This window comes from Melopsittacus undulatus, chromosome 2 (genome assembly GCF_012275295.1).
Source record: "Melopsittacus undulatus isolate bMelUnd1 chromosome 2, bMelUnd1.mat.Z, whole genome shotgun sequence".
Lineage (NCBI taxonomy): Eukaryota > Metazoa > Chordata > Aves > Psittaciformes > Psittaculidae > Melopsittacus > Melopsittacus undulatus.
The window spans coordinates 88,752,991-88,780,833 of record NC_047528.1 but is presented as its reverse complement, the minus strand read 5'-3'; the positions used below and the strand labels follow the sequence as shown (position 1 = coordinate 88,780,833).

General features: G+C 44.3%; 2 long non-coding RNA genes across 3 annotated transcripts; both read right to left on the bottom strand.

The window, feature by feature from the left end:
- LOC115946927 (uncharacterized) lies at positions 1 to 27,442 on the bottom strand. 2 transcript variants are annotated; one of them, XR_004080931.2, is made up of 6 exons: positions 27,272 to 27,442; positions 13,786 to 14,002; positions 12,924 to 13,030; positions 9,852 to 9,933; positions 5,629 to 5,835; positions 1 to 2,823 (listed from the first exon to the last, which is right to left on the bottom strand). It is a non-coding gene; the product is annotated as an uncharacterized lncRNA (long non-coding RNA). The 2 variants fall into 2 exon arrangements; XR_004080929.2 differs by having other exon boundaries at positions 1 to 5,835; positions 27,272 to 27,441.
- On the bottom strand, positions 21,861 to 26,320 carry LOC115946928 (uncharacterized). The gene is made up of 3 exons (XR_004080932.2): positions 26,257 to 26,320; positions 25,786 to 25,963; positions 21,861 to 22,926 (listed from the first exon to the last, which is right to left on the bottom strand). It is a non-coding gene; the product is annotated as an uncharacterized lncRNA (long non-coding RNA).
- Positions 27,443 to 27,843: the final 401 nt, after the last annotated feature.

The window sequence follows — 27,843 nt, the reverse complement described above, 5'->3', positions numbered from 1 at the left end:
AATAATATGAAAACGTTGACTAATATCTGTGAAAAACTTGGAGAGACATCGAGGGTATGAGCTATTGTGCTTTGTGGCGGGTGGGGTGCTGGTGAAGTGTTTGTGGTTAGGACAAAGACACTGAATTTTGCAAGCAGAGCCGATGAGTTCTAGGGTTTGCTTTCTGGAGACTCCGTGCACCAGTGAGCAGTTTGCTCATGCTCAAGGAAGGCAGAACAGCCAGGCTTTTATTGAACTAACCAGAGTCTCTTTCAAGGGTCTTTTTCTCTCCTCTTTCTTTCTCCGTGTTCCACTGCCCACTGCCATTGATAAAATATATTTAATATTGCAAAGAAAAGCAGTGACAGACAAAGAGCTCATTGTTTTCAAGCTCTATTACTGCAAACCCAACAGCACCTGCCATTTTACCTTGCTGAGTTGACTTTGTGGATGGAAGCTGGTGGGACCTGGCTGAGGAAAGGCTGTGTCTGTGAAAATCTCAGTGAAGTACAAGTTCAAAGGAGGAAAAGGGAATGGAAGATAAGAGAGCTTCAAGTTTTCATTTAAAAAGGAAAGAAAATCTGATTAAGATGTGCTGGCTAACTCGAAACATATAAGCCTGAACATCAAAAGGTTTGTAATTCATACACGTGCTGCAGATAATTATCAGTTTAACTCGATACTTCCTACAGCGACAGAGCTGACGTCAGACTGCTTCAGCGACCGACTTTCAAGCCAGCCTCTGACATTGAGCAAGGGCCCTGCTGATGATGCACCATCCTTCCCCTGCCCCTTACACCGCTGTTACGTGTGCATGCTAAAAACACAGCTCGGACCCTCTCTTGGCTGCCCAGAGCCTGAGACCCAGGAGGGACTGAGACTGGGGGAGAGTGGCTCCCAGGCAGCTCTGGACGGCTCCTGCTGCAGAGGGCCTATTGTAGGTCCTCTGTCTTGGAGCAGGCACTGCACAGGACAATGAGAGAAAACCTAATTTAAACAGGGCTCCTGAGAGAGACACTGTCAATACACAGCCCAGAAAATGTCAGACTCTGCTTCCTCCAGTCCACTGCAGTCTGTGGATGGCTGTGAGCCGGCTCCTCCACTGCTGCAGAAAGTGCCCCTGTGCTGTAAACCAGCAAGGTATGCAAGGCAACCTGTGGCCCATTCCTGCCCCAGTTCTCCTCACCCTGGCAGGGGCAGGAAAAGGGCACTGGGAGCCATACACACAACCTGTTTGCCTCTCAGCCAGCTGCACTTTCATGTCATAGTTTGGCCGCGGGAGCTAATCTTGAAACTCTCTGCACATTTCCAAAGCCAGAAGGCTGTAGCAGAAGGCAGGTAATGAATCCCAGACCTTCCAAGAGAGCTATGTGTAGCATGAACATAAGAATAATGTGACTTCAGGGAATGGCAAAGCAGTTTCCTTCTGTGTCCAGAGACTTCTGCCCAAGTACCAACTTCTCCCCCAAACTTGAAATGACCTTCTGTCTGCCTGGCCACAGGAGAGAGGCAGGACGTAGGCAAAGGAGAGGTCGTGGTTTTTTGTTACAGGGAAAAAATAATTGAAACCGTGCTGGAGAAATACTCCTAAATCCCATGGCTCTGTGTATGGTGGACCTGAGAATTTCTCTCTCTCTTTCTAACCATGTGTAACCCTATGTCAATATTCTTTCATGAAGAGGTCCACAGCCCAAAGCCCACCTTCTCTACATTCCTTTTTATTTAAGGATTTTATTGCTTGGAGGGAAGAAGAGGAAACACTAACAATTACAGCTAAGTCCCTGCTGAGCACTGTGTCATTACCCCATCCTTGAGGAATATGCTTTTTTTTTTTCCAAGTACTTAATCCTTTATTTAATGGGTAGCCAACTGCATGTGAAGCTTCAAGGTCTATAAAGAATGAAACCTAACCTGCAAGACGCTTTGTTAAGTCAAATGTTTACAGTAAGCATAGCAATCCATCAAACGTCATTCTGAAGGTTCCTGAAGAACAGCTTAAGGCCAATAAAATAGTCCAGATTTCTTTTGGGGGTTGGGAAATACACCTATAAACACCCCTTCCTGTCTATGCCAAGTCTGAAATGCAGGCATCTAATACTATGGAGAGTAATCCAGCTCACTTTATAACCAAGTGGATTCACACTCTGTTGAATATTAGACACACACTGACTGGCTGACCTCCCCTGGAATTTCAGTTCTGTCCCACTCAGCAATCAATTGCACCAATTTAAGCAGCATAAAGCGTCATGTGTTTATTTTAGCAAAAGGAATCCCAGATACAGAACTTAACCTTATTCCTACAGTGGTGCGTTAATTAACCAAAAAGGCTGATGATAAATTTACATTTTATTTAAGAGAAATGAATTATGCATGATTGTGTAGCACTTTCAGTATAGCTTGCAGGTAAGCACAGAGAAAATTATGGTATGGATTGTAGGAATTTATGTTGACAGTATAGTAAAAAGGATTTTTTCCTTGCAATTGCAGGCCATTTAGGAAAAATAACACTCCAGCTAGGTAGCAACATGTGAAAATGGTCCTGCTCCACTACTGCAGTTCTGCTACAGGCTCTATGTTGTATTATGATGTATGAGAGCTGAGTCCAACTTCTCCCTGTCATGACAACACAACACTTGAAAATCGCATCTCTAGAAGTTTGCCCATTCTGAGTGCATTAGGACTGCATATGTAGGAAGAGTGATGGCAAAACATCTCCCACCCTCAGCAGGGACATGGAAACACCAGCGTGACTGTTGGTGTTACAGACTCCCATGGTTTTGCCATGTTTTGTCAGCTCATCTGTCACAAGTGTTACTCATCCCCACATAAAACCATAGCATTCATCTGGGGAGGAAGAAAAGGGAGGAAGTTAGCTCTTCTGGATGCATAAACCAATATGCAAATAGGAGTACATCCAGACAGGAATCCCGAAAAACAAATCAGGGGACAAACTGGATCTCTAGTGGATGATTCAACTGTGACTTTGGGGATTTTTTACATCAAGAGTTCTTAGCATCAAGAGTATCTCAATTATTTGAGATTTTACTACCAGTTCTGTCTCCTAGAGCTTTGACTTTCAAACCAGCTTATGTTTCCAATCAAAAAAATGCAAAAAGCAGGAAGAAAAATTAGAAGCACTAATAAAAAAATAAAATAATTGCTTCTGATTGGCACCATTCTGTCCCTATGTCAAAATCTAATTGGACTGAGTTCCCTGACTTTTATATTTTAGTTGCTTTCTTTGGCATCATAGTAGTAAGTGCCTTCGTCAGTTTCAGTGTGATTAGTGCTCCAGCCCTTCTCTGTGTGTTGCTGGAGACACCACCCTTTCATATTGTCCTGATTTCAACTGTGTATACATATTGCCCAACGTTATGGACCAAATGAACTCAATGAGGTTTATAAGGATGGTCCATGGACTAAGGAATAACATAATGATGCTTGTGTGTATATGTATATCTGTATCTAGAAACAAAAAGTAATGGCATATTGAAAAATGTGGGACCTGAGCATGATGTAAATGGTATGGAATAAGGCGTGGATACTGTCCTGGGTTCATCTGTCAGATGTATAACAGTTATACTAATCTGAGATTTAATAATACTAAAGAAATTCTACAAGCCTCTCACTGGTACCCAGATATTACCACTTTAGTTAGCAATGGATTTTAATTACCTAGTTGATGAATATTTATGATCACAAACAAAACAAAGGACAATAGTTTTAGTCTATTCTTTCATTCTGCTTTACAGAAATAGAACATATGATAGGTCTGGTTTTGGTCTGTCTTTGCATTGTTGCTGGTGTTAATGTTGTGTAACTTCTGTTATGCAAAGCCAGCTAAAACCACACAAAATAAAGGTTTGTGGCAGTGTGGAAGTTTGGGAAGTATTTTAAAATGAATAAAACTATTGGTGAAAGACCAAACTGAATGCTACCGACACTTTCACCTTTCATATGGTGAACTCAGCAAAACCAGAGCTCAGCAACAGAGGACTCATCTGAGTTCTGACAGAGTCCTGCAGCAGGGGCTCTGGCTTCTCCCCACCTAAAGTTGCAGAACATAAAGCTGTCATATCTTTCCAGACAAAGTGTTCTCAGCAAATTATAGTATGGAAGAAGGCCAGCATTTGGATACTGCTGCTATCCTGTGGCACATTCAAAGCTAGAGTCACACATAATGGTAGTCATATCCTATTGGAAAAAATAAACCTTTTGATATGTGGCAAAAGTATAAAGCCTCTGCCAACATCTCTGCCTTAAAGCTCCGAGATCCAACTCCAACAACACAGGACATAAATTCAAGAGTGAAGAGGTCTGAATACATCATAATTTAATAAATTAGTACCAAAGACTTGAGTGAACTTTGTCGTTCATTTCCACACACACCAGCTCATCAACAAGCTTAATAGTTTGGGGGACACATTCTGCTAAGCATACAGCAGCTACCTAATTAAATTAAATGGCTACAAGAGACTACCATTAACTTCACATAGGCCACTGAACAGCCACCAATTAAGATTTTTAGCTGTTGTTAACCTTATCTGAAAAAGCCAAACTTATGACCTTGAAGCACAGCAGTATAGTCCCATTACCAGTCTCTGTAAACTAGCTTGTTCCCTAGGTGGGACTCTAGTGTTTGTTTCTCTTTTCCTCCTTGAATTTTCCTGGGGTTTTTGTGTGTGCTCCTGGTGACATTGAAGGGTAATTTTAATTGGTTCAGCCAACAGAAGGTGCACCTAATGTCCCTTTTGAACAGTTGCTCTCACTGAGGCCAGCTATGAAAAAACACATGGAAAGAAACCCACTGAAGTCTTTGATGATGGAAGTGGTGGAAGGTTTAAACATCTCTTTGCTTATTCACGGACCTCCAGGTGATATGCTACTTTTTGATCTCAGTCAGAGTCTGCTGGGCTTTTGCCATGAAAAAACAAAGCAAAAAAACATCCATTTTCAGCTGCTGCTGTATTTGCCTTTGGTTTGCTCTTTAGCTGAGCTCTCCAGCACCAGAGGGGGATGTTTTACTCAAGCTGGTGTGACCTTGTGTTTCACACAGCACGGTCTATTTGGTTGCTGTAGCTTTGCTTGAAGCAGGTCATGGGAAAGAATAAAGCTCCTTCTTTCAGAGGCATGCTAAAGTCCTCCAGTTCAGGCAGGCTTAGCCAAGGCAGAAGAGACTGTGAGTCTGTGCAACTCTAAGTGTGGAGGCAGCCTGCAAGAGTCTTAATAGCAGGACACTGCTCTAATGACTGATGACCCTCACAAACCACTCAATCCTGAAATGACTAAGAAGATGCCCAGATGAACTGGGCTTTCAACCAAAAAAGACAGCATTTCCCCTCTCCTCCACAAACACACACACAGATTTGGTCCTGGCAAATCACAAGGTCTCTGGTTCAGTGAGGGCCCAATCGCACCAAGTACAGAGAACTGATAAAGGAGGTCAAGATACAGGTTTTGTACAGGACTCACAGCTTGCTTGTGTCCACTGTCAGATGGGTACTGAGTCAAATAGCAGGTTTATATCACAAGCTGGACAGGACATGCTGGTTAAGGCACAGTGCTGTAGAGTCACACTGCTTCTTGGCTGGACATGCCTTGCACCTTTATGACACAGTATGAATGAAACAAGTTTGTGTCTGCTCTTACCTGCTATGAAGCCCTGTCCTAAGAATCCCAAAGACTCCAAAGGATGGTGTGGATGTCGCTTCAAGGCCAGGCTGGATGAGGTTTTGAGCAACCTGGTCTACTGGAAGATGTCTCTGGCCATGGCAGGGGGTTGGAACCAGAAGACCTTTAAGGTCCCTCCTTACCCAAACCATTCTATGTGTCTATAAGTGAGTCATACTTCCAGCACTGGAGAAGAAGTACAAGAATTAGGCAAACAGACAAGAAGAGAAACTGGAAGAATGCTCCCGATTATCCCTCCACATTCTTCCAAGTGCCTCCATGCCCCCAGGTTGCTACACCCTGGGAAAAAGAGGGAGCATTGAATCAACTGTTGTGCTGGGACAGGTTCAAAATGTGCTTCTTTCACCTTCTCATTTCTGCAAGGAGGATCGGGGAGAGATGCCAGGAACAGGCAGTGCCACACAAATGCAGGATGTCCCCCTGGCCCCTGGAGGCAGAGGGCACACCTTCCTGCCATGTTTCTTGAGCTCAGCTGCATTGGCTCCCTGGCAAGATCATTCCTTGCAGATCCTGGCACTGAGACATGTTCCCATTCTGGGTCTCTAAGTACTAATAATGGTGTGTACATGTATATGCACCATGGTAATGACAAGGAGCTGGAAGGTGGAGTGCAGAGCATACTGATGTGAAGTGATAGCAGTCCAGGAAAAACAGTACAGGAGATCACAGGCTTAACCTACAGTGTGTTAGCTCACAGGAGGGAGCTCAGTCCGTCAAAACCAGATATAAAATAACTGATTTGGAAAGAGATAACCAAGCAGACAAGTGTGCAATGAGCACACACTGATGAGGCAGTACAGCTTCACTGCAACATCCAAAGTCCAAGGAGAGAAATCAGACCACACAAGAGTTGCGCTGCACTGTGTTGTCCCATGTGGAGTGAATTAAGTAGTCATCCTAATAGTTGTCAGCCTCTCCCTGACTGTCCTCCTAAAGCAATGGACAAATTGAAAGCAAACCATAAAGGGATGCAAAAAAATCAGTGGACAAGGAAAAGGGGTGTAGGAATGGTCACAGAGAGAGTGGAGCCTCCAGGATGCAAACAAAGCTCTCAGAAAATACTTGCTCGCAGAGGAAGGTCCTGCTAGTCCTTGTCAATAGCTGGTAAAGCTAGTTATGGGATCAAGTGTGCCAGGGAAAGGAAAGGTGCTACATTACTTAGCAGGATTATCCTCCACAGGGAAGGAGTCCCACAGCTGAACTCCACTATGAGGCACACTGTTTCAGTTCCCGCCTTATGCAATTTGCCTGCCCTGCAGTGGCACAGCGGGTCTAGGAACCACAGCAGACATGAGGCAATATGAAGAATAGGTGGAGAGACTGAAAGCAGCCACAATATTCCGAAAATCCTGAGTGATTCCCTCGAGGCCTCTTAGGGGTGGGATGTTTTTATGGTGCAAACTGAAGATGCTGTTTGTCAGTGAAAAGATGAGACAGGCTGGGGACCAGACTCAGCCAATATCCTTCCTCCCTGCTGGTGCACAAGGTAGAAATGCAACTCTGACTCTTCAAGTAGTGCTGAGGGCACAGCTGGCTTCAGTGTCCCTCACCCTACTCAGAGAGGGTGTAAGAGCTCTTGGCTAGGCTGATAGTACAGTGTGAAACAAGGAGCTGTTAGTTACCAAAAACTGAATAGGTGCCGTACCATACCTCTCTTCTCCTTCCCACCACCTAGCCAGTTCCTCTCCATTTTTGTACTAGAACTTCACAGGGAAGAAACTGCATTGTGCAACCTGAATTTGCACTCTTCATAACAAGTGGAACATGCCAAGGAAACACAGAGAGGGAGGAACAGAGCAGAGAGAATTCCTGAGATGCTCAGGAATTGGAAAATCAGAAGTGCATGGTTTCTGGGAGCACAGTAGTATGAATAAGACTACTTGGAGAGCTCAGCAGCCACCCACTGTCTCTAAGAGCTGCCTGCACACTGTAAGCCCTTGTAAGGGACTGATAACCCTGTGGATCTGCTTCTTTACAGACAGTGGCTGGGGAAATCCTTTCAGTCCAGGTGTAAATCCACAGAAATGCCAAACCTAGCTCTGATTTCAGACTGGGAGAAGTGCTGCCCCTCTCCTGGTCTTCTCAGCCTACATATCTTCAAACCCAGACCCAAGCCCTGAAGGAGGGACAAGCATCAGCAGTGTGAGGGGTCTGGGCTCAGTAGAGGCCACCCCAGGTTCCTTCCTAGGGATGTTTCACTGCTCAGCTGAGGCTGCTCAAGTGGCTCCTGTGGCTGAGGGCTTCTTCCTGCACCATTGAAGCCCTCTCTGTGCCCAGTGCATTCAGTTGCAGACTATTGCAAGGCTTGAGAAGTTACTATCACTACACACTTAAGTGCTGCAACAGAGAAAATGGATCCTCCTAAGCCAGCAGCCCAGGACCCCAGGCACACAGCTGGGCAGCAGGCCTGGCTCTCTGCCTGAAAGCATCCTCACCCTTTGCCGTGTCAGTGCATGCAGTATCCAGGTCATCCTAACTGAAGTGTAGACATCCTTTTAATCATGTTGGTAATTCTTTCACCTCCACATCACCATTTTCTGCTGAGACATTTAAGCTCTCTGCCTAATCCCCAGGGAAGCACAGAATGAAAGGGGGCAGAAGACAGATGTGAGGGAAACCTAAAATGCCCCTCATGTAAAAATGGAGGGATAGATAAAGCATCCTGATATCGAAAAGGAAGATAATGAAAGGATGAGAAAGAGGAAGGAGATGAGCAGAGCTGCCAGAGGAGAAGAAACAAAGAGGCATTGGGTATGGGATGGGAGAAGCAGGGAGCAAAAGTGGCTTGGTGAGGGGAGCTGGCAGGGGACACAAGAGCAAGGAGAAGCAGGCAGCTGGTGTGCAAGAAGCTTGTGGGGGGAAGGCATCCCTGGTGTGGGTAACCAGCTAGGTCTGCAACAAAGTGCGATACACACAGGCTTGTCCAAGACACACACAAAGCAAATACCAGCCGCTGGAGAGAAGCCTTGGTGTAAGGAAGTCCCTCAGAGCTCTGCAGTTGAGCTCGGTGAGGACCAGAGCTGGATCTTCCTTGTATCTTTGCAGGAGTTTTCAGGCTTCCTTTAGACTAGAGCCCCCCATGTAGAGTAATGGGGAGGCGGTTCCTTGATTCCTTTAAACTAGGAGCAGTTCCAACAGTGCAGAGCCTGGTGCAGACAGCAGAAATGTAATGTCTACACAGAGGCAAGGAATTCATTAGGACAGATGGAGGCACTTAAAGTTCTACAGGTGCATGCTGTTGGGCTGAGAAGGGGAAATAAGACAGGCTTTGGTACTGTGCTGAGTTCTGCAGTGAATGTACAAGAAGATAAGGTGAAGAAGGCTCTAAGAATGGTTTCTTCCAACAAGGTGGCAACTCCTAATCTGAGCCTTTCAGACAGGGTCACACTGGCTGCAGGCTACCCTTGCTTTTCTACACCAATATTGGAAGCAGAGTTGCACAACCTTCTCCCCAGGCCTCACTCCCCACCCTGGCCTCCCTAATGCTCCAGTGTGGCATGCTGCTGGGGAGGCAGGTAGCCCAGCCCGTGTGCCTGGTGCCGTGCAGCACAGCACTTTCCAGTCAGACAAGCCCCAACCTGATAGTAAGCTGCTTTGGCTTCACAAATTACTCATGGCATTTCCTGTAAACACCATCAACATCACCTATGGGCTGTGAGCAGGGAAACACAGTGACATTATCAAGTGTCTTCTCAAAGGGCAGGCTGCCTCATTTTTTCATTATTTCCCAGTTTTCCTGATTGGGAAAGGCTAGAAATTGGAGCAGGGAGTGGAGTGTGAGGAAATCCAGTGTTGCTTGAAATGAAGGCAACCATAGCAGAACCCCAGCATGGTACTTTCAAAAGCTGTCCAAAACCTTGGTGTGGAGCAGTTCTTTCCCTAGAAAACTATGAGTGAGAAAAGATAGAGTGCTCTGACTGCTTACCAGTTTTCCATCCAGCTTCTGTGCCTGAGGAAAAAACACTTGTGGTCTAATGTCAGATAAGACAGCAAGCCTGAAGAGGACATAGAGGCAATCAGAGCTGCTATCTAAATAACATATAACTAATTTCACATGCTTAAAAGTTCTTGATTCAGGCTTCCCCAAATTGAGATATTGGATTAAAGAGCAACTTAAACATTGTGCTTCGAAAAGGATAAGAAAGCAGGCAAACAAAAACAAAACCCAAACCTCATCCTACCTGGAGGCTTACTTGTCTTCTGATATCTTTGTCTTCAGGTTCACTGGAGAGGGGCTTACTCATCTCCCTCTGACTGTGAGACCTAGAAACAGCATAAAATTGATGGCTCAGATTCTCATGTGACCACAAACATCCAGGCATTTAGAAAGCAACAAATATCACAAGATTCAGGATTCAGCACAAGATCAAGGAGTCACCAGAGTCATCGCTAAATTTGCCACTAACACATAGCAAAGCACACCAACAGTGTTGCCTTACACTGGCATATACTAACGAATTGCTGTAAGATCAAGCTTCAAGGACATTTTGAAGTCAAGCTTATTTTCCCCTTGTTTGTCTTATGCTGGCTTTTGACTACACCTCATTCAGGACAAGAGGGGTCACCTTGCCAGGAGTTTTATAAAGACCCACTTTTTTCTCCTCAGAGGCAGTGTGCGATGGGGTCCAGTAAAGGGACTGGCAGGACTAAAGCAAAGAGCCAAGACGATTTGTAAGGACTGGACCTAAATTATTGTTCTGGAGTAGATAAAGACAAAATAATAATCAGCATGATGCACTATCAGAAAAACATGAAAGAAAGATGAATAGACACAGGCAGCTAATGCAACCTGGCAGGTTCCATGGCTTCACTGGTGCTATGCCAGAAGGACTGGTGCCATCTGGCCCACAGCTGTGCCAGAGGCTTCGATTAGCTGCGGAGCAGTGACTGATAAATGAGAGTGCACAGATGCAGGGCAGGTGGAAGGGGCAAGAAGAGGGGAGACACTGAAAGACTGAACCACTCAGGTGGCAGCACGTTTAGAATTATTTTGCAATGAAATCCCCAAGGCTTAATTTTATTCCAGTTTTCTGAGCCCACTTCCACTGAGTTCTCTCCTTTTCCAAGAACAGTGAAACCTTTCTGCTGTCCACAAGGGCTTCATGTCACAAGGGAGCATGGTCTCTTATGAGTCCAAAGACTGTTATAGATCAAAGCAATTTGGGACTATCACAGGGAATATTTCTCATACTTTCTCTGCTCCTGCAGATTAACCTGGAAAAGGGGAAGAGACCTGTAGAAAGAAAAACTAATTTGTCTGCAAACCTGGTTATATTTTGACTCAGCAGGATCAAAATGACTGCAACTGGGCAGGTCAAATTTTCAGCCCAAACCTCACTCTTCCACTCCAAAACCTGCTCCCACACACAGAGTTTTGTGCAGGATCTTTCTTTGCTGCTCTCAGTGTCATCTGAAACCATTACCCCAAGTTACATATTGACCCACAGTGTTATGCCCATTGAGCAGGAAAACTGGCAAACAGGCAGACGTTGTACAGGCCTGCCTGGTATACCTCACCTGTGTGGTCAGCAGCACTCTCACACTCTCAACAGAGAACTTTGCAAAGCTATCTGCCTCCCAGCAACAAAGGAGGGGCGTGGATCATAGCAAAAGCATAGCATTATCCAGCTCATGAGGATCTGTAGTGATAGAGAAGTTCCTCTGTTTTCCAGCAAGGGTGAGGATGTCCCAGCTACCCCAACCTGCATGAGAAAGTTTGCTCAGAGGCTATCAGGACAAGCAGAGCTCTGTTTGTGGACAGAGTTTCATAATAAAACTCCTCTGAGTTTTGCATCACCTCCCATTGCAACGGAGGATGTCAGGGTGGGCTGGCTGCTCCCTAGCAAAGGTGACCCCAGCACCAGCCATACCCTGGATGACAGGCACCATCCTGAAGAATCCAAACATGGCAGAGAGACCTGATGGGATATGGAGGCTCATCAACAGCCCCCGAAAAAGTGAGTGGATGCACCAGGACCAGGGTTTGTCGAGGGGATCCAGTCATGAGCTTAAGGACAGGGCTGGAAACAAGTTACTGACAGCACAGACCCCAGGGCTACCCAAGAGATGGGGCTGGAGTCAGCTACACTAAATCATAAGTCAGGAGGGGACTGGAACCCAAGCTGAGCTGAGTGAGGTGAGACAGGTCAGGGCCATTAAGGATTGTCAGGGCCCTCAGGGCTCTGACAGATGAAAACACGATGGGAAGAGGGGTCCATTCTCTCTTCTTAACTTACATCCTCAAGGGCACATGATGTTAGGTTTTCCTATGGAAGTATCAGGTCCTTAACTGGTGCCTGCAGACTTGTTGCATTAGGCATGTCTGCAGAGTGGTCCTTCATGCAAAGTCTGCCCTCATACTAGAGAAATCTTGCTCATACAGCTCATGTGTGTTCCCCAGAGTCAGTTCCTTACAGCACATAATATGTCCCTTAAAAATAATGTTAATGGAGGTGCAGAGTCCAAAGTTAGGACTTTGCTATGGTTAAGGCCACCTGTGCAGCTTTATTTCATTGTCCTTCTGTGTCTGCACTGGGAAATAATCTCTAACCACCTGCTCCACAACATTTTGCTCCGCTCAGAGCACAAGACTGGATTGGAGCACAAGTGTGCTGCTGTTTAGTCTCTATCCTATTCTGTACCCACTGACATGCGGCTGCAGGCTTTGTGTGCTGCACAGCCCTGCTCAGAAAATTATTATTCCACAGCTTTTTCCAAACTCCCCATCATTAATGTATCAGGGCATTGCCGTGGGGGTCCATCCAGCTTCAGAAAACCCATTTACAGGTGGAAAATTGAGGCAAGAGAGGGGAAACATGTATATATCATTTTTGGAAATGAAATGGGAAGAACGAAACTCAGAGCCAGAGTCTTCCCAGTGCTCACTATTATACAGTGTTCAGCTTCTTTAAGGACAGAAACCACCGAGTTCAGCTGAATCAAAAAACCCACAGCATGTCTGCTAGTCAAATCCCAGTGCTTCCACTTGTAGCAAAACTAAAGGAATAGCTGGTTACTGCTTTGTTTCAGCCACTTTTTCTGCCATCATAACAAGAGCTTTGAGAATTGTGACTGCAGCAGATTGCAGTCACTAAAACACAATCTTAGGCAAAAGATGTTTGAGATTCAGGCCAGTTCCTTCAAGGGAAATAATGCACTTATATTTACTTTAAGATATGCCCTATAATACACTGCACAATACACTTATACATATTTTATGCATCCTTGGTACCAATTTACACATAACCAGAAACCTGCAATTAGCCAGCACTTTTCAGGAGGGTGTGTTAGCTGTGTTCAAGAGTGGTGTCTTCGCAAGGCAATATGTGTTTTTCCGTATGCTTTCTGCAGGCTTGACATCCTAGAGTTGAGAAGAAGAGTAAGAGGTCAGCAAGCATCTTTGTTTCAGTCCCATCTTCTTCTCCTTATTAGGTCCCCCAGCTATCCTCTCCTGTGACAAGCTGAAGTCCTCATCATTCCAGCCTGCCTTTCTCCAGCCAGAGCCACCAGCCTTGCAGTTGGCTGCACTCAGTCTATCTAGCATCTAAGGACTTACAGCTGAGTAGTAGCTGTTCAGCTCACCAGGCACAACATAATCCACACCAAATGCCCTTAGCTGCTCACCCAGGCACCGGCCTGCTGCCCCATGCCCAATCCCTACCTCCATCCAGCTGGCAACAAGGCTTTGATTATGGTCTCCTTTTGACCCTTCTATTTGTGTTTAGCCTTATCTCCTCCAGGAGACAAGCCAACCTTTCTGTTACCACTGGGCCCTGCCACCCATGTGCCTTTGAAGATCCTATAACACCAGAATCTAAATCACTGCTTCCTTGAATAACCTATCTCTGTATACTGTATAGACTCAGTCCTCACCTCTTCTCAATCTTTTCTGTCAGTCTTGGGGAAAACCTGAGCTCTCTCCCAGCCATCCCGTCTCACCTCCCTTCCTGGACATCCCCCTCCTCTATTCTTGCTCTGAGTCAGAGGAGCCTTTCTGCCTTCCCTCTGCAAACTCTGCTTCCCAACCTCCATACCGTTTCCTCCCCTGCTCATGCTCTCCCACCTGATTTCCCCTGCTTTTTTTAAACCTTAGTCTGCCCTTTTTACAGTTCTCACCATCTTCTTGTCCAGATTCCCCTCCTCAGCTGTCTGGCCTCTTCTTTATGTGAAATTCATGAGAAGCTTCATAATGTGAGTGGGTTTTCACACGAGGGAGGGGAAGACACATCCCATAGCCCAGATATATGTTCATTTGTGATGATACATACCATGGAGGCAGTGACGTGATGTGCTGATGGTGTCTTTGAAATCATTCCCACACATTTCTGAAAAACTGGACATACATATAAGATAAGGCAGCAAAACTCACCCAAACTGTTTGCCACAAACTGAGTGCTGTTCTCTTTACCCAGATATCCTTTTATCTCAGGAAGAAAATACCACATCTGTATGTGCATAGGAGAGGCTACAGGCAGGCTTCTGTGGCTTTCATTGTTCACAGGAACAGGTAGATTTGCATAAAAGGCAGACACAAAGGTAAACTGAGCAGACAGATTAGGTAGAACCACAACAGGTGATGTAGAAATGCCTCTCTTTTCCCCCCAATTCATTAGCACTGACACATTTAAATGGACATTTGACTAAAAAAAATATTAAAATACCAGCATTACTCCCTTGTCTTGGTTGGCATGAAGACAGAGAGTGCAACCAGCTCCCACCCTCCCCTAAAATGAGGGTGACCAGAGGTGAATGACTGAATAGCTGAAGAAGTTTCTTCACTGATTGCTATCAACCAGGCCAGAATCATTCAGCACAGCTAATTCCACCCACCACAGGTTTGTTTTGAAAGCAAGATGATGCCATTCCTTGTTGTGGATGCACTGTTTAGGCATGTTACAGTATTGCCTAAGCTCAGCAGGAAAGAGAATAACATCGCTAAGGGCAGGTGATATCATTTCTGACTGAGAGCAAGGACATATCTACCCCAGCACTTATGGGGAGCAGGAACACTGACAATAACTAAGCAGTAGAGAAAAGAGGAATCGCATGGTGGCCTGATTCAGCAGTTTCCCAAGCACATGACCAATCTTAAGCTTATGAGTAGCCCCCTTTGGTTTGGGCCAGGCATATGAACTCCACACTGAATCATCATCATAATCATCATAGAATGGTTTGGGTTGTAAGAGAACTTAAAGATCATCTAGTTCCAACCCCCTTGCCATGGTCAGGGATGCCTCACACTAGACCAGGTTGCTCAAGGCTCTGTCCAGCCTGGCCTTGAACACTGCAAGGGATGGAGCATTCGTAACTTCCTTGGACAGCCTGTTCCAGTGCCTCACCACGCACATAGTAAAGAAATTCTTCCTTATATCTAACCTAAAACTCCCCTGTTTGAGTTTGAGTCCTATCACTACAGCCCTTGATGAAGAGAAATGGCAATAATAATGGATAAATACAAGATGGCAATCCTTTCTAAAGCTCTCCAACCTTTCAAACAAGGATCTAGCTGTCTGCTACAGAGAAGGGGATAGAGAGTAGCAGACCAACTGGCAAACAGTGATATCCATTATTTATGTTCATACAGAGCCTACAGTGCCCCAATCTGTAACAGAATATAAATAAATACTCAATGTGTCAAAGAGACCAAATTCTTTAAGGCAAACAATGTTTTTCCCCAGCTGAAACATATCTAATGCATCAAGATTCAATAACCCACTTCTGCAAAGAATGCCATGCAACTAAACGGCAACCTGTCACCCAGATTTGGGGGTTTTATACAACACGAGGAGAGGAAGGCAGAGAGTCTCACCAGTACCACATGGTGGTATTCATTTGTCAACCCAAAGATTTTCCAAAACAAGAGTAGATGAGAAGTCATTTTTTAAAAGGGAGAGGGGAGAGAGGAGGAGGAAATCCTTATTTTCTTTAGAAAGAATCTGTGTTTGGGAACGAATAGGAAGCAAACACCTAAAGCAGCCATTTACACCCGAGTTAGCTGCTATAGAAAATTGAGAGAAGTGGGCATTTCTGCGACACAGTTTGCCTCATCCTTGTGTAGACTTCTAAAATAGATCTGATAGATGAGTCACATCATGGGAACTCCTGCTTCTCCTCACTGACAATACAGAGAGCTGAGTGTGACTGGCACAAACTGAGCTGTCTACTTGCAGCCGCTTGCAACTGGATGAGATACAGCCCATTTGCAGTGTCCCCAGATGCCCGGTAAAGACCTTTTGTAGGAGCCTGAGTCACATTTGCTTAATGGAATAGACTGAGGGAACTGACTTCAGGGTCACCTTTTGCTGCACTCAGGCTTTCCTCGCAGAAATCTGGTGATGCAGTTGCAGACCTGTGTCTCCTTGCTTTGGGAGGCTGGGCAGAGTCATGTGCTCAGCTGGGAAAGGACAAAGGCTCAAATCCCCTCCTTCAGACAGGAATGGAAAAAACCCCTTTGTGCTTCAGAATTTGCTAACTGAGGCTTCAGGCAGTCATTTAAGGGAATTCCTCCATGTTGCTGAATAACCTTTAAGGTGGAAAGCAATGACTGGCTGAACTTTCTGCATGTCACCGAGAGAAAGCAGCATGGTTCACAAGCACAGTGAAACCCCATCACTTCGGGGAAAGCCTTTTGCTGCATCCTCTCTGGGAGCTGGAGAAAGGCAGAACAAAGCCATTGTGAGGCAGCTGCAGCAAACAGCAGTGGGAAACTTTAATTTCTTACTGCTTTTGGATGTGACCGTGTGAGTTCTGTCTGGTTCCAGAACTTACCTTTTTGCCCATAGGCACAATACCCTGACAATATGGCCCTTGTCTAGAAACTTAAGCATGGCTTTAGCTCTCTATGGCTGAGGTGTCCTCATCTGTGTTTGGGAGAATTCTCACCATTTTCCAACTGAAAATACATTTATCATGGAGGCACGCGTTTATGGACAAGCGGCTGTTGCTTTGACCTACTGCTCAGGGGTAATGCTGTCTCCAAATGAGATCAACACAGGGCTTACTTAGAGGCATGCAAAGGCAGCAGGTACATAGCAAATGACATGGCTATTCATGGGCAGTACAATTGCCTGCCTTTGGGAAGCATACAAACTGCTTACAAGCCTTGATCTATGGCAAGGATGGCTTCTAAAATAAAGATAATCTTTCTAGTTTATTTGGGGCTTGTGTTTATGTGTTGCTGTTCTTGTTGCCATAACAGAAAACAGCTCTTGGTCTTCTGATTGTGCTGTCCTTGATGAGGCTTTTGCCAGAAAAATCCTGGGAAGTGGGAGCCCCACAAACCTCAAACCTTAGTTTTAATAGGAAGGAGTTTACCACAATTAGCTGTCCACCTTTCTGTGTCCTTTATGGTGTTGCTGTGTGCTTTCTCTTTAACAGGAACAGCTATTGCAGATTCTTTTTTTGAATTGAAGAATCCACATCAAGCACATTGGAAGCAGCACATTGTATTGCCTCTAGGTAGGGTCAAACTGTAGCACCTGTCAGATTCGTTTTCTTATAGACCTATGTAATGCAATGGAACCTTGAGGCCAGCACCTCTGCTACTGACGCCAGCCTGGATCTCAGACCTAAATTGTCAGGTGTTGGCACCAAGTATTCAAAGGGTATCCTTGAAAAACAAATTGTAAGTTTGCAGAACTTAATTGACACAGTTTGTAGGCAGAGAAAGGTGGGGAAAAGATGTCTAAAGAAAGCTCAAAGTTTCGCTTATTCTTTGATCATTTTCAGTATTTCTGTGGGATGATTTATTCAGTACTTAGAGCATGACTTCCTGTTTATCTTTTAAATGTGTAAATAAGCATTTTTCCCTAAGCTGATGACAAAGCAAAAAAAAAAAAAATAGAGGAAAGGGTTCAGATCACATTGTGTTTTCAATTTTCCTGCAAAGTTGTAAGCCAGAGTAATCGCTGGATGCTGAACATCAATATTCCATTTGTCCCAGGTAAGACATTTTCCTTCTGGGGCACTGGGAAAACAAGCAAAAGAAGTGAAGAACTGGTTCCCTGAGATGCCTGAGGAGCAAGCATGCTCCCTTATCTAATAGCTCAGCAGTCAGATCATTTCACCTGAGATGCAAGAGATCAATATTTTCCCTTTCTCTATGCAAAAGAGTCTGACCCCCCCACCTTGTGTCCTTTACAAGACTGTCCTGAATGTGTGAGATGACACTTGGGAGCAAAGGGAGCAAGAAGGGCAGAGCTCAGTTTCTCCTGCCGACAATGTTTCACTTTGCATGAAAGCTTAAAACCTCCATTTAATCAGAGATGAGCACTCCCATCCCATCTACCACACGCATATCTCCATCACAAGGCTAGAATTTCACCCCTGCTGCTCTCAACAGGGAAGTATGCTGTGCAAAGAGGGAGCCCCAGTTCAAGTCTGCTCTCCACTCATCTCAGCCTCAACAGCAGAAGCTGCAAAGAAAGCTATGTGGGTTTTTAGTCAAACTGCATGAGCTCATCTCAGACCTGAGCCACACTGTTAGGCCTGACTTTGGGGGTGTAAATACGTGGTTTAGTACAGAGGTTTTGCCCTAATACCATGTTGTGTTGTGGTACAACTCTTTCAAACCTGGGGTTCCCTCAAAGGCTTCCCACACAACATTGCAATATACTGTGCACACATACCCCCAGCTGCTGCAAAGTTGGCTCCTACAGATGTAAATGAGAACTGTGAAGCATCCACATTTCTTAACAGCTATGACTAAAACGAAAGGCAATTTTCACGCCTTATTTCCAACGCTAGCCCATCTATGGGTAAATCACTTCAGAATAATGAAGAACAAAACCAAAGCTAGCCAGTTTTAAGAATTTACAAGAATGGTCAACCAACTTGAAAAAGGGGAAAACTGACTGTATAGCATCTTTGGGCTTCCAGGTTCTGGTACAGAAGGACATAGCTGTTCTTGGTACTTTCATTTTTCTTCCAGCTTAGCCAGTAAGATCAAGGCATATTTTCCTCTTACCAAGTTGCCTAGCCAACACACTAAACTGAAATAGTGCAAGTAAATCATAGGTGTGCATCTAAGTTTGGGACGCTCAGCAGAAGGAATCAAGAATCTGAACTTTTGAGGCTTCCCCTGCACATCCAATGAAACCTAGCCCTGTAGCCTGTGCTGTTGGATGATGCATCAGTTGTTCTTGGCTTTCCATCAAATTTCACTTAATGTTTGCATTTTTACAGTAAGTTTGTAAATATCCATGTAGCTGGTAACAATGTGCACTTAGAAAAGCATCAGAAAGTTATCTGGGCTTGTTGGGAAAGCTTTCTAAGCATTGCTAGTATTTGTAGAGTCAGAAGAGGCAGAAACTGTTTCAAAACCAAATTAGTTTGCTGGTTGCTAACAAGCTATCAAATTATCCAGAGAAGGCTTCGTGCAAAACTGTACCATAATTGCTGTCTCACATGCACTGTGATTTACAACAGATCCTAAGAAACAAGATAAAAACCACTGGTGAGTCAAAGCCAAGTGTCTTGCTGCACCATCTGCTCTGCGAGCTGAAATTTTTACCTGGCTTGAGAAAACCCACAAACTGAGAACATGATGGAAAAGATTGCCAGCAGCACAATCAGAAGGAAATCTGAAGATAAAGAACCCAAACCCTGCAAACTCTCAATGAAAATGCAGTGGGAGCTGCTATGATCCCTTTGCTCCTTCTGTAGGGCTTCGTTAGAGCCTGACAGCTTTATCTGAGCATCTGAGCTGTGGCTGGGAGAACATGGTCCTCTGTGGTGCTGACTAAGGCTTAGGTTCAGTAAAAAGGAATGACGTGACCCTTTCTGTGCCAAAGCTAGAGCAAACACATGGGCAGAAGCTGGTGGAGAAGCCAGCAGGGCGACGTTGGACCATTTAAAGTGGTCTGCTGATACACACCGTGAGGGCATCACATAGCTGAGAATTTTTGCCCACTTAAGAATTTCAAGGGACCACACCCAGGAATGTCTTAATGCTGTTGTAATTAGGGGTGGGACGACCGGTTCAGATAAAATAAAGAACAACCCGAAACTACACCCAAAACTTAAATGATCTTCTCTCATCCTGTTTAGAGCTGTTTCACCTTTAATCTTTGGTTTGGTTGGGGATTTTTTTACTTCTCCAGTTTTGAACAAAGAAGAAGCAGAAATACTGACTCTGTAACAGCAGGCTCATCTCATTTCAGTGACTAAAACCAGCATATATTGCAAGGCTCATAAGGAGCCAAGACCCTAAATCTCCAGCATATTCTACACAAGTGATCTGTGCTTTCTAAAAGCCCTCTTAGCCTACCCTCCACATTTCAACCAAAGAAACTTAATTACCGTTCACTGATTGTACTTGTCAGCACCTTACATTTGCAGTTTAAATGAGCCCCTGTTGCCTATGACTGGCTACAGCAACCTGTAAAACACCTCTCTTCCTAGGTCCCCTCTATGCCTCACCTTCTCACACTGCTGCAGATACAGCTTAAGACAGAACATGGGGCAGGAAGACCTGCATCTTTGCATGGTTTTGAGAGTCTTTCAGAGTCCTGAAAGGCTGCTGTCTCTTGCTTCTGTGCTCAAGGTTGAACTGGTTATTAGACACAGAATAAGGAAAGGATGTCCCCTTGTCACCATCTAGACTGAGGAGAGAACAAGGCTCTTGTCCTTCCTTTCTCTACTGCACAGAGCATCACCCACCTCTGAGGATTCCCCAGGGACTAAGTACTTGATCAATTTTTCCCCACATTTCTGGAAACCAAGAGCATTTTTGGCTCCTGCACTGAGGTGCTTTCATCTGCTGGAGCACGGGTTTGCAGAGGAGAGATGCGAGGAAGAAAGGACTTTAGTGACCATTTAGTGGTCCCATGGCCAATAACTTCTTATGCGTTTGTGTACAAATCATGTCTAATCTTTCTAGACGAGTCCTTGGTGCCTAGCCACAAAAAGGAAAAGAAATGGCAGAAAAAATAATGTGTGGAGGCATGACTAAAGGAGTCATATTTTTATGATTTATAGAGCAGTCCTAAAAGGTGTTTTTTTTGTTTATTAAACTATTTGTTTGTTTTACCTTAACATTACCAGGAATGCCCCAACTTCCTCTTTACATCTTGTTAGTGGTCAGCCTGCGAAAAAAAACTCAAGGGACTTGGCTTGATGCAGCTCCCAGAGGCTCTAACATCAGCAGCAAAGGAGCTGAATCCTTACTACATAAGCTGAGGTTGTGTTTTTGCCCCAGCTGTCTCTGGTACTTAAGTTACATTGGGCTATATTAAAGTATAGCAAACTCTAGTCTGACTAAAAATGACTTCCTTTTCAGTTCCGTAGCATTACTATAGTGGTGAGTGTCCTCAGCTTCCTGTTTCTTTCACAGTCTGTACTCTTTAAATAAACACATAAAGTCACAACAGCAAAATCCATGCAGGAAGCAAGCCATTCACTAAGCTGTTAAAAATCCCACATTCAATTTTACAAGTTTCAGACACTAAGGGTGTGGGATTCCTGTTTCCTAGAGAGTCAAATGAGGAAACAATAGCATGAGTGTTGTCCCAGCTCATGTCCCCCTACCTGGGTTAGCGCTATTGAGCTTCACTTGACAACACCAATTTTGAATGCAAAGAGCAGCTCATAGCAATAGTGTACCTACATTCCTAGCTCTTCCCCACACTGCCCTGAAAACCTCCATCCTACAAGGTCTGAAATAACCTGGCTTTCAGCAGGGGTAGCCACGGAGGTCAGGCAGTTAGCCAGGAAACGACTCACACATGGTGAACTGACCCAGACCATAAGCCTCTGCAGCCTCCATGTGCCCCAGCAGTTTGCTGTAGGGGCATGGGGGTCTGCAGGAGAGGTGAGGAGAGCTCCCTGGCTTCCCAGGCACCGAATCAGCTCCTCCAACAAGTACTGTGCTGCATGCAATCACCAGGACTTTGTAATTTCCCTCTCTTATTGCACATTCTTTTCCCCTTTAATTCCTCTCCCCCAGTCTTCCCACACACACTATGACCTTGGTGCAAAATGAACATGCTTAATCAAAAGGGAAAGAAAAACAAGTGCAGCCTTGTGCCACCACCTGTAAGCTGCCCTGAATATATTACCTGTACAGTGCCAGACAGTGACGTTCCCAGCCACTGTGAGTGAAGTACAAACACTACCTCACACCAATGGCATGTGCGTAGGAACAAAAAAACAACAACAGAATTCCTGTACACATTACCTCAGTCTTGCAGAGTTTCTTTTTTAATGTTATTTTGCCTCAACATGGGCATTAGAAACACACTCTTGATTTATTTATTTATTTCTTCAGCTATGCATGCAGTTTGTTGGCTGGTTAAGCTGCTTTCTGAAGCTCTGCACGCACTTCAGAACAGCTGAACGATGCAGCAAAATTACAGACAAAGCTTCTTGTTGGTTTAAACCCTAAGAAATATTAGAAGAATGCAAACACCAGATCATCTCTTCTCCTTCCAGTTTCTGAGCTCCTGAGGTGTGTGCTGTCAAATTGCCAAGCTTCCCCATCACAGCCACAAGGGCTGGAAACTTGTCTGGGTTGTTTTAATCCTGCAGTTTCCCCCTACTCACCTCAGTAGCTGGGTAGCAGAGCCACAGGTGGCTCTTGTTCTGTGAAGGAATTGCACAAGGGTCTGAAACACAGGTAGTTTTTAAAGGACCATCCCAAGTAGTAGTAACAACACATTTAGTAGGGATACCAGGTCTCAGAACATCATTTTCTCAGCTTATCTAATAAAAAATGTGCCTCACTCATGAAGGCAGCTACTGGTTTTCCAGAGATAGGGGCCTTTAGCAGTAAGATGGCACCAAGAAATAGGAGCTTTCCAGTGCTTCTGTCCTTATTCGCCTGCAGAACAGGGATCCCTCTGCAGAAAACTTTAGCTGTTATTCAAAAAGCTCAAGCAGGAGAAAGTAAGTTTCCTGGACTGCATTTAAGCTGTTGATACTGCAGCAGCTGGTGCCAACCCCAGGGGAGAAACAGGCCATCACCACCAATTGCAAAAAGTCTTTGAGCCACACTGAAGTTTGGGCAGTCCTTTGTGCAGACGGGCTATGGCAGAGTGGTCCATGCAGCGCCTTGGCTCCATCCTCAGCATCCACAAGGCTTGCCTGGGACATGGCCAGCATCTCACTGGCACCTAGTGGGTGGCTCCCATCCATGAAGTGGTCATGATTTACAAGCCTGGACCACATCAGCCAAGGGTGAAGTATTTGGTATCACATTTCCATTCCTGGGGCACACAGGCACCATCCTTGCTACTGTTTAGTCTTGCCTTTTGAGGGTGTCTGGTAGTTTCAGGTCCAGAACAGTAATAAATTTAAAGGAAAAAAGGCACACATTAATTATAAAACCACCCATTTTTTGCTCCACAGTTCTAGCTTTTTGTTTTTCAACATCAGTCCTTCAGGGATCATATTTTACCATGTCTCTGTTACTTCCCAAGCTGAGGTTTCATCAATGAAACATTAGATCATAATGAAACTACAGCAGTTATGCACTCAGAAACGCAAGAAGCCTTTTTTACTGTGGGTTTGCTCTTATCCAATTTCAAAGATGCACTAGGAGACTTGTGAAACAAACCCACTCAAAGTGTGAATCAAAAGCTTGGTGTGAGCTCATAAGCTGTGCTTGAGAAGGAAATCTCTTTCCTCCATGCTGAGTCAAGTTATTAACCCACCCAAACCATATGTACAGGGAATTTACAAAGCACCCCACTTACTCCTTACCACATCTCACCTTGCCCCCACAAGTCTAACACAGGTACTGGCTTCTGACCCCTTTCATCTCCACCTCCCATTTGTTTTTCTCCAAGCTCCTCTTGCTCTCTTGCAGAGGGGGAAGTTCAGTTGCAAAACTGGGGTGGCCCAATGGCATCATTTTGAAGTTCAAGCTCTGGACTTTGGCACTGAGCCCCTTTCCCCCCCAGCCTCAGAAGCCTCCTGATCTCTTGACTTAACCACCTAAATTCAAGTCAATCAAGTCAAAGTCAACCAATTCAATTGCAATCAACACACTTCTTCCCAGTGCCTGGCGAGGGCAAGATGACCACCTGGTTGTTTTCTCAGCCTGGGACCCTCTATCCTGCTTGTAACAGGGTCAGCCCCTTCGTCTCAGCTGACTCCCACTTTACAACTGTTGCCCAAAGCCAGAGGTTTGGAGCAGTGATGGACACTGTCACTTGCAAAGCATCTGTCTGGTTTCTACTGATCAGCAAACCTCCACATATTTTACAATTAGGTAGAAAAATCTCACTTTTTTGCCTAAATTATGACAATTAAAAACAAACAAATGAAAAAAGACCCCCACCCCTCAATCAGTGCTTCCCAAAAGATCAACATCTAGAGGATGCTTTTCTGTGTTTGATGTAAACACCCCAAAGCATAAAAAAGTATTTTCTTTAAAATGCTTTTCATAGAAAGAAGAAAAAAACCTTTTTCTTCATTTATTTGCTTAGCATCAGATGAGTTCTACATAGTGTCACATCACTATAATAAAGTATCAGGGTGAAATTATTTGCTGTAGGTAAGGTGAGGCCACACCTCCTATTTTGTCTCCTACCAAGGGGCACAGCACTCTGAACATGTTCAGTTCAGCCATGGGAGCAGACCACCACAGCTGTTGTCCCAGATACTTACAAGGGCTTGAGCAACAAGCAATCAGAGCTGAGGAAAATGTGTTTTGAACATGATAAATAAAGTGGACACAGGAGAGATACGTGTTATTTATATATATATGTAAATACTTACATACCTGAATCTATTTAGCAAAATAGTTTAAAAAAGACAATTGAGGGAAAATATCAGGAAAGGTATCGATACTTTAAAATTTAGGCAATGTGTTAACTTTAAAATAGAGCTTTTGTTTCAAAAATAGGAAAGATGCAGGGGGAAAAGCCTTGCCCTGAAGGTGAAACACAGTCTTTGGTCTGAGCTTGACTTTTGCTGCCTCACTACTACAGAAAGCAGTGTGTGTGAAGGGGTCATATTGGAGGAAAACAAAACCAGCCCCCAAAATATTTCACACCAGGCTTCTTGGGTTTTTTTATTTTATTGCAGTTCAATTACCAGATCAAGGATGTATTACATATTATTTATACATTTGTAATTAATGGGTATGAGCATTATTAGTGACCTCTTGCATCACAAGCAGCGCATGCTTTCATATTTAAAAGTGTATCCTAGGACCTGAGTAAATAGGCAAAATTAACAAGTTGTTTGCTGTAGCAACAGCTCTTTCATTTTTGCTGGGAAAAATCTTTATGGCCTCCAGACACTATATAAACTAGAGAAACCACTTTGGAGAAGTGGAAGATGCTGATTCAGTTCCCCCTCCAGCCTCCCCAAACAATGAGAGGATGAAAATATCCCCTAGCTATATGGGGAAAACACTAAGTTAAACATCTTTAATGTCCATTCAATTAGGCTTGAAGGAAGGTAGCTTAGTATTTGAGAGTAATAGGGGTTATTTATAAGGAATTGTCAGTTATATAAATATTCCCAAGCTGTTACGCAGACTATTCTCTATTAATCACTCAGTACAGATTCAGCTAACTCTTGCAACTATCCCACACTATGGTTGTAGCCATAAGCACATAGGTTCAGCTACCAGCTGGTTAATCCCACAAGTGCGTTCTAGCCTCAGTGTTTCCTTACTGCTTTTTCCTGCTACTCCCATCGCCTCACTGCTTGACACACCCTCAGACAGATTCGGTGACGACTGTCTGCTCCTGCTGCTGTATTTTGCCTGTGCTTGCCCTTATGGAGAGAATCCAGCCTCAACCGAAACACACAAAAGCCTCCAACAATGATTATAATTTGTTTATAGCCCTTCATTACTTAATGTAAAACATAAAGCAGTTCATCTGCTGCTAAGAGGTTCCAGCTCCCCTTCCTTGTCCTGCACCGTGCCACACGTGAGCTTGGCTTTCCTCAGGCAAGATGCTCAAGATCAATGCAAGAGCTTGTGGGTTTGCCCGAAAAAGGAGAAGGAGAGAGTCTGAAAACCTTCCCTCCTCACCCAATTACGTATTCTTTTAAGGAAAGAGCAGGCCTGGGAATGCGAGGGGGCTGGCATGCAGCAGTTACAGAACTGTCAGACCGGTGGGAAAAGGAGCCAAACTCCTCACCCAGCCGTGACCCATTTACCTTCAGGCAGAGAGGGAGATCTCACTAGATACCATGGTACATCCCAAGACTTCTTCCCTGTCCGAAAAGTGATCACAGCCTTAGTCAACTCGTCTGGGTGTTCAGAAGACTGTTGTGAAAGCTGTATTCTCACCTGCTCCTTGTGCTGCTCTGGGTTTGCACATCACAGGGCTTCTTTCTACCAGAAAAATCAGTAATTGTGAGGAAATTTGCCACACCGGATTGGGCTAACAAGCCATTTAGAAATTTGGCAATGCCTGCTGAAGCTTTAAGAAAATAAACTTATTTCCAACAAATCTATTAAAAAAAAAAATTAAAAAGCCTTAGGCAGCAAGTTCACTGTGCTGGCAAGCAAGCAGATTTTTTGTAAGGTCTTTTATGTGAATATAATTTACCTTCATTTCATTTTCTCTATTCCTTCAGCCTTTTGTTACCTTGACAAAGGATTTCTCCTGCTAACAGAGCACTTACTTTTAGGTGAGCAAATATGCTGCCAGAGTTGTGGCTGAGGGGATGGACTGAAATGTCAGCAAAGGTCTGCTTGGGGGAAAAAAAGGAGGGAGCACAAGGGGAAAACAAGGTAACACACCCACATTTTGGAGAGGAACCATGGAAAAAAAGGAAGAATTAACCCTTAAGGTTCATTTTAGTAACAGACTCAAATTTTCCATGGGAGAGAAGCGATGATTCAGGCTGCAGGATGAGCAAGGTGGGTAGCTGAAGAGGAAGGCTGGTGCACAGACCGGCTGTCCCCACAGATCAGGCAGCAGCTCCACCATCCTGCCTGCAAGCTGCTATATGCAGCCCCAGCTACTAAGACTGCTTTCCAAAGCATCCCTTACTCCCTTGACAGCTCACCTCAGTTCACTAAGCATCAACCTGAAACTTAGTAGGAGAAAAGAACTAATGGCAGGAGCCATCTAATCAGTTCGCATCTTCAGTTGCAAGAACACATTGTTTTTCTAGTTTTAGCATGCTTGTAGTTAGTTTTTAGTTCCTATTTCTTTAAAACCTTCAAAATAAAGGATCTCTTTCATGCAAGACTGTTGCAACCAACTCATACCAAGGATATCTGTCATCTGCCCAACTCCAGTAGAGTTCATGAGCTGAGAAATGTTGTTATGCAGCTATATAACAATTCATCTGATACCAATAAAGTGCTGCTGTGTAGCTTAGGATTTAGCAACCAGGAATTCCATATGCAAGTGTGTGTATAAGGGGAGTCATTTGTCATTATTCCTTTACAAATGAAATCCATGAGCGGCAGAAGTTGATTTGTGAGACAGTTTGTGTCAAACAGTTTTGATGCGGATTCAGAGAAGAAACTGCTGGCCACTGACAAGTTTGAGACATTGAAAGTTTCAGGATTTTCAATGGAAATGCAAAAATTTCATGAAAAAAGAAGAATCCAACTGACTGTACCTGGAAACTTTATCCACCTACCCCAACTATTCAGATTATAAGTAAAATTCATATAGGAGCTTACCTTAACAGAGCAGTTGTTAATCTGAATTCTGATAAAGCCTCTCTGCCCCAGACACTCAAATCTGTAGATTCTTGCTGATCTCCTCCCCATGGGAATTAATGCTATCAGGTACCTGTAATCCTAAAATTGAAATGAAGAACTAAGCCTTGAACATGCCTCTTTGTTCATCATGCAAAGTACCCCAGAGACAATAGGCTAAAATTTCTCCTTCAACTTACATCATAACAGAACTGCCTACTAAAGTCCTCTATAGCAGCCCTACCATAGCTCTTAGAGTTTGTGTTGATAAGGCTTCTTCAGACATCACCAGGAGCCTAATTTAACTAGCAGCACCTTGGTTCTTAATGCTGGCCAGGTGGTCTAAGGAAGAAAGGGTTCTTGTTTTACTCTGAGCCAGAAAAGTAGCTATATAAATGTACCTCTATTTTCACTTGTTGCCTGAATGGTCTCTATAGAACCATAATTTTCATATCAAAAGCCCCTTTTTTAGGAAAGAGCTGCACTATGGAGAACCACGTCATGTTTTTAAGTCACTTTCCCAGCTGGAAGACACTCACTTGGGATTATGTTCA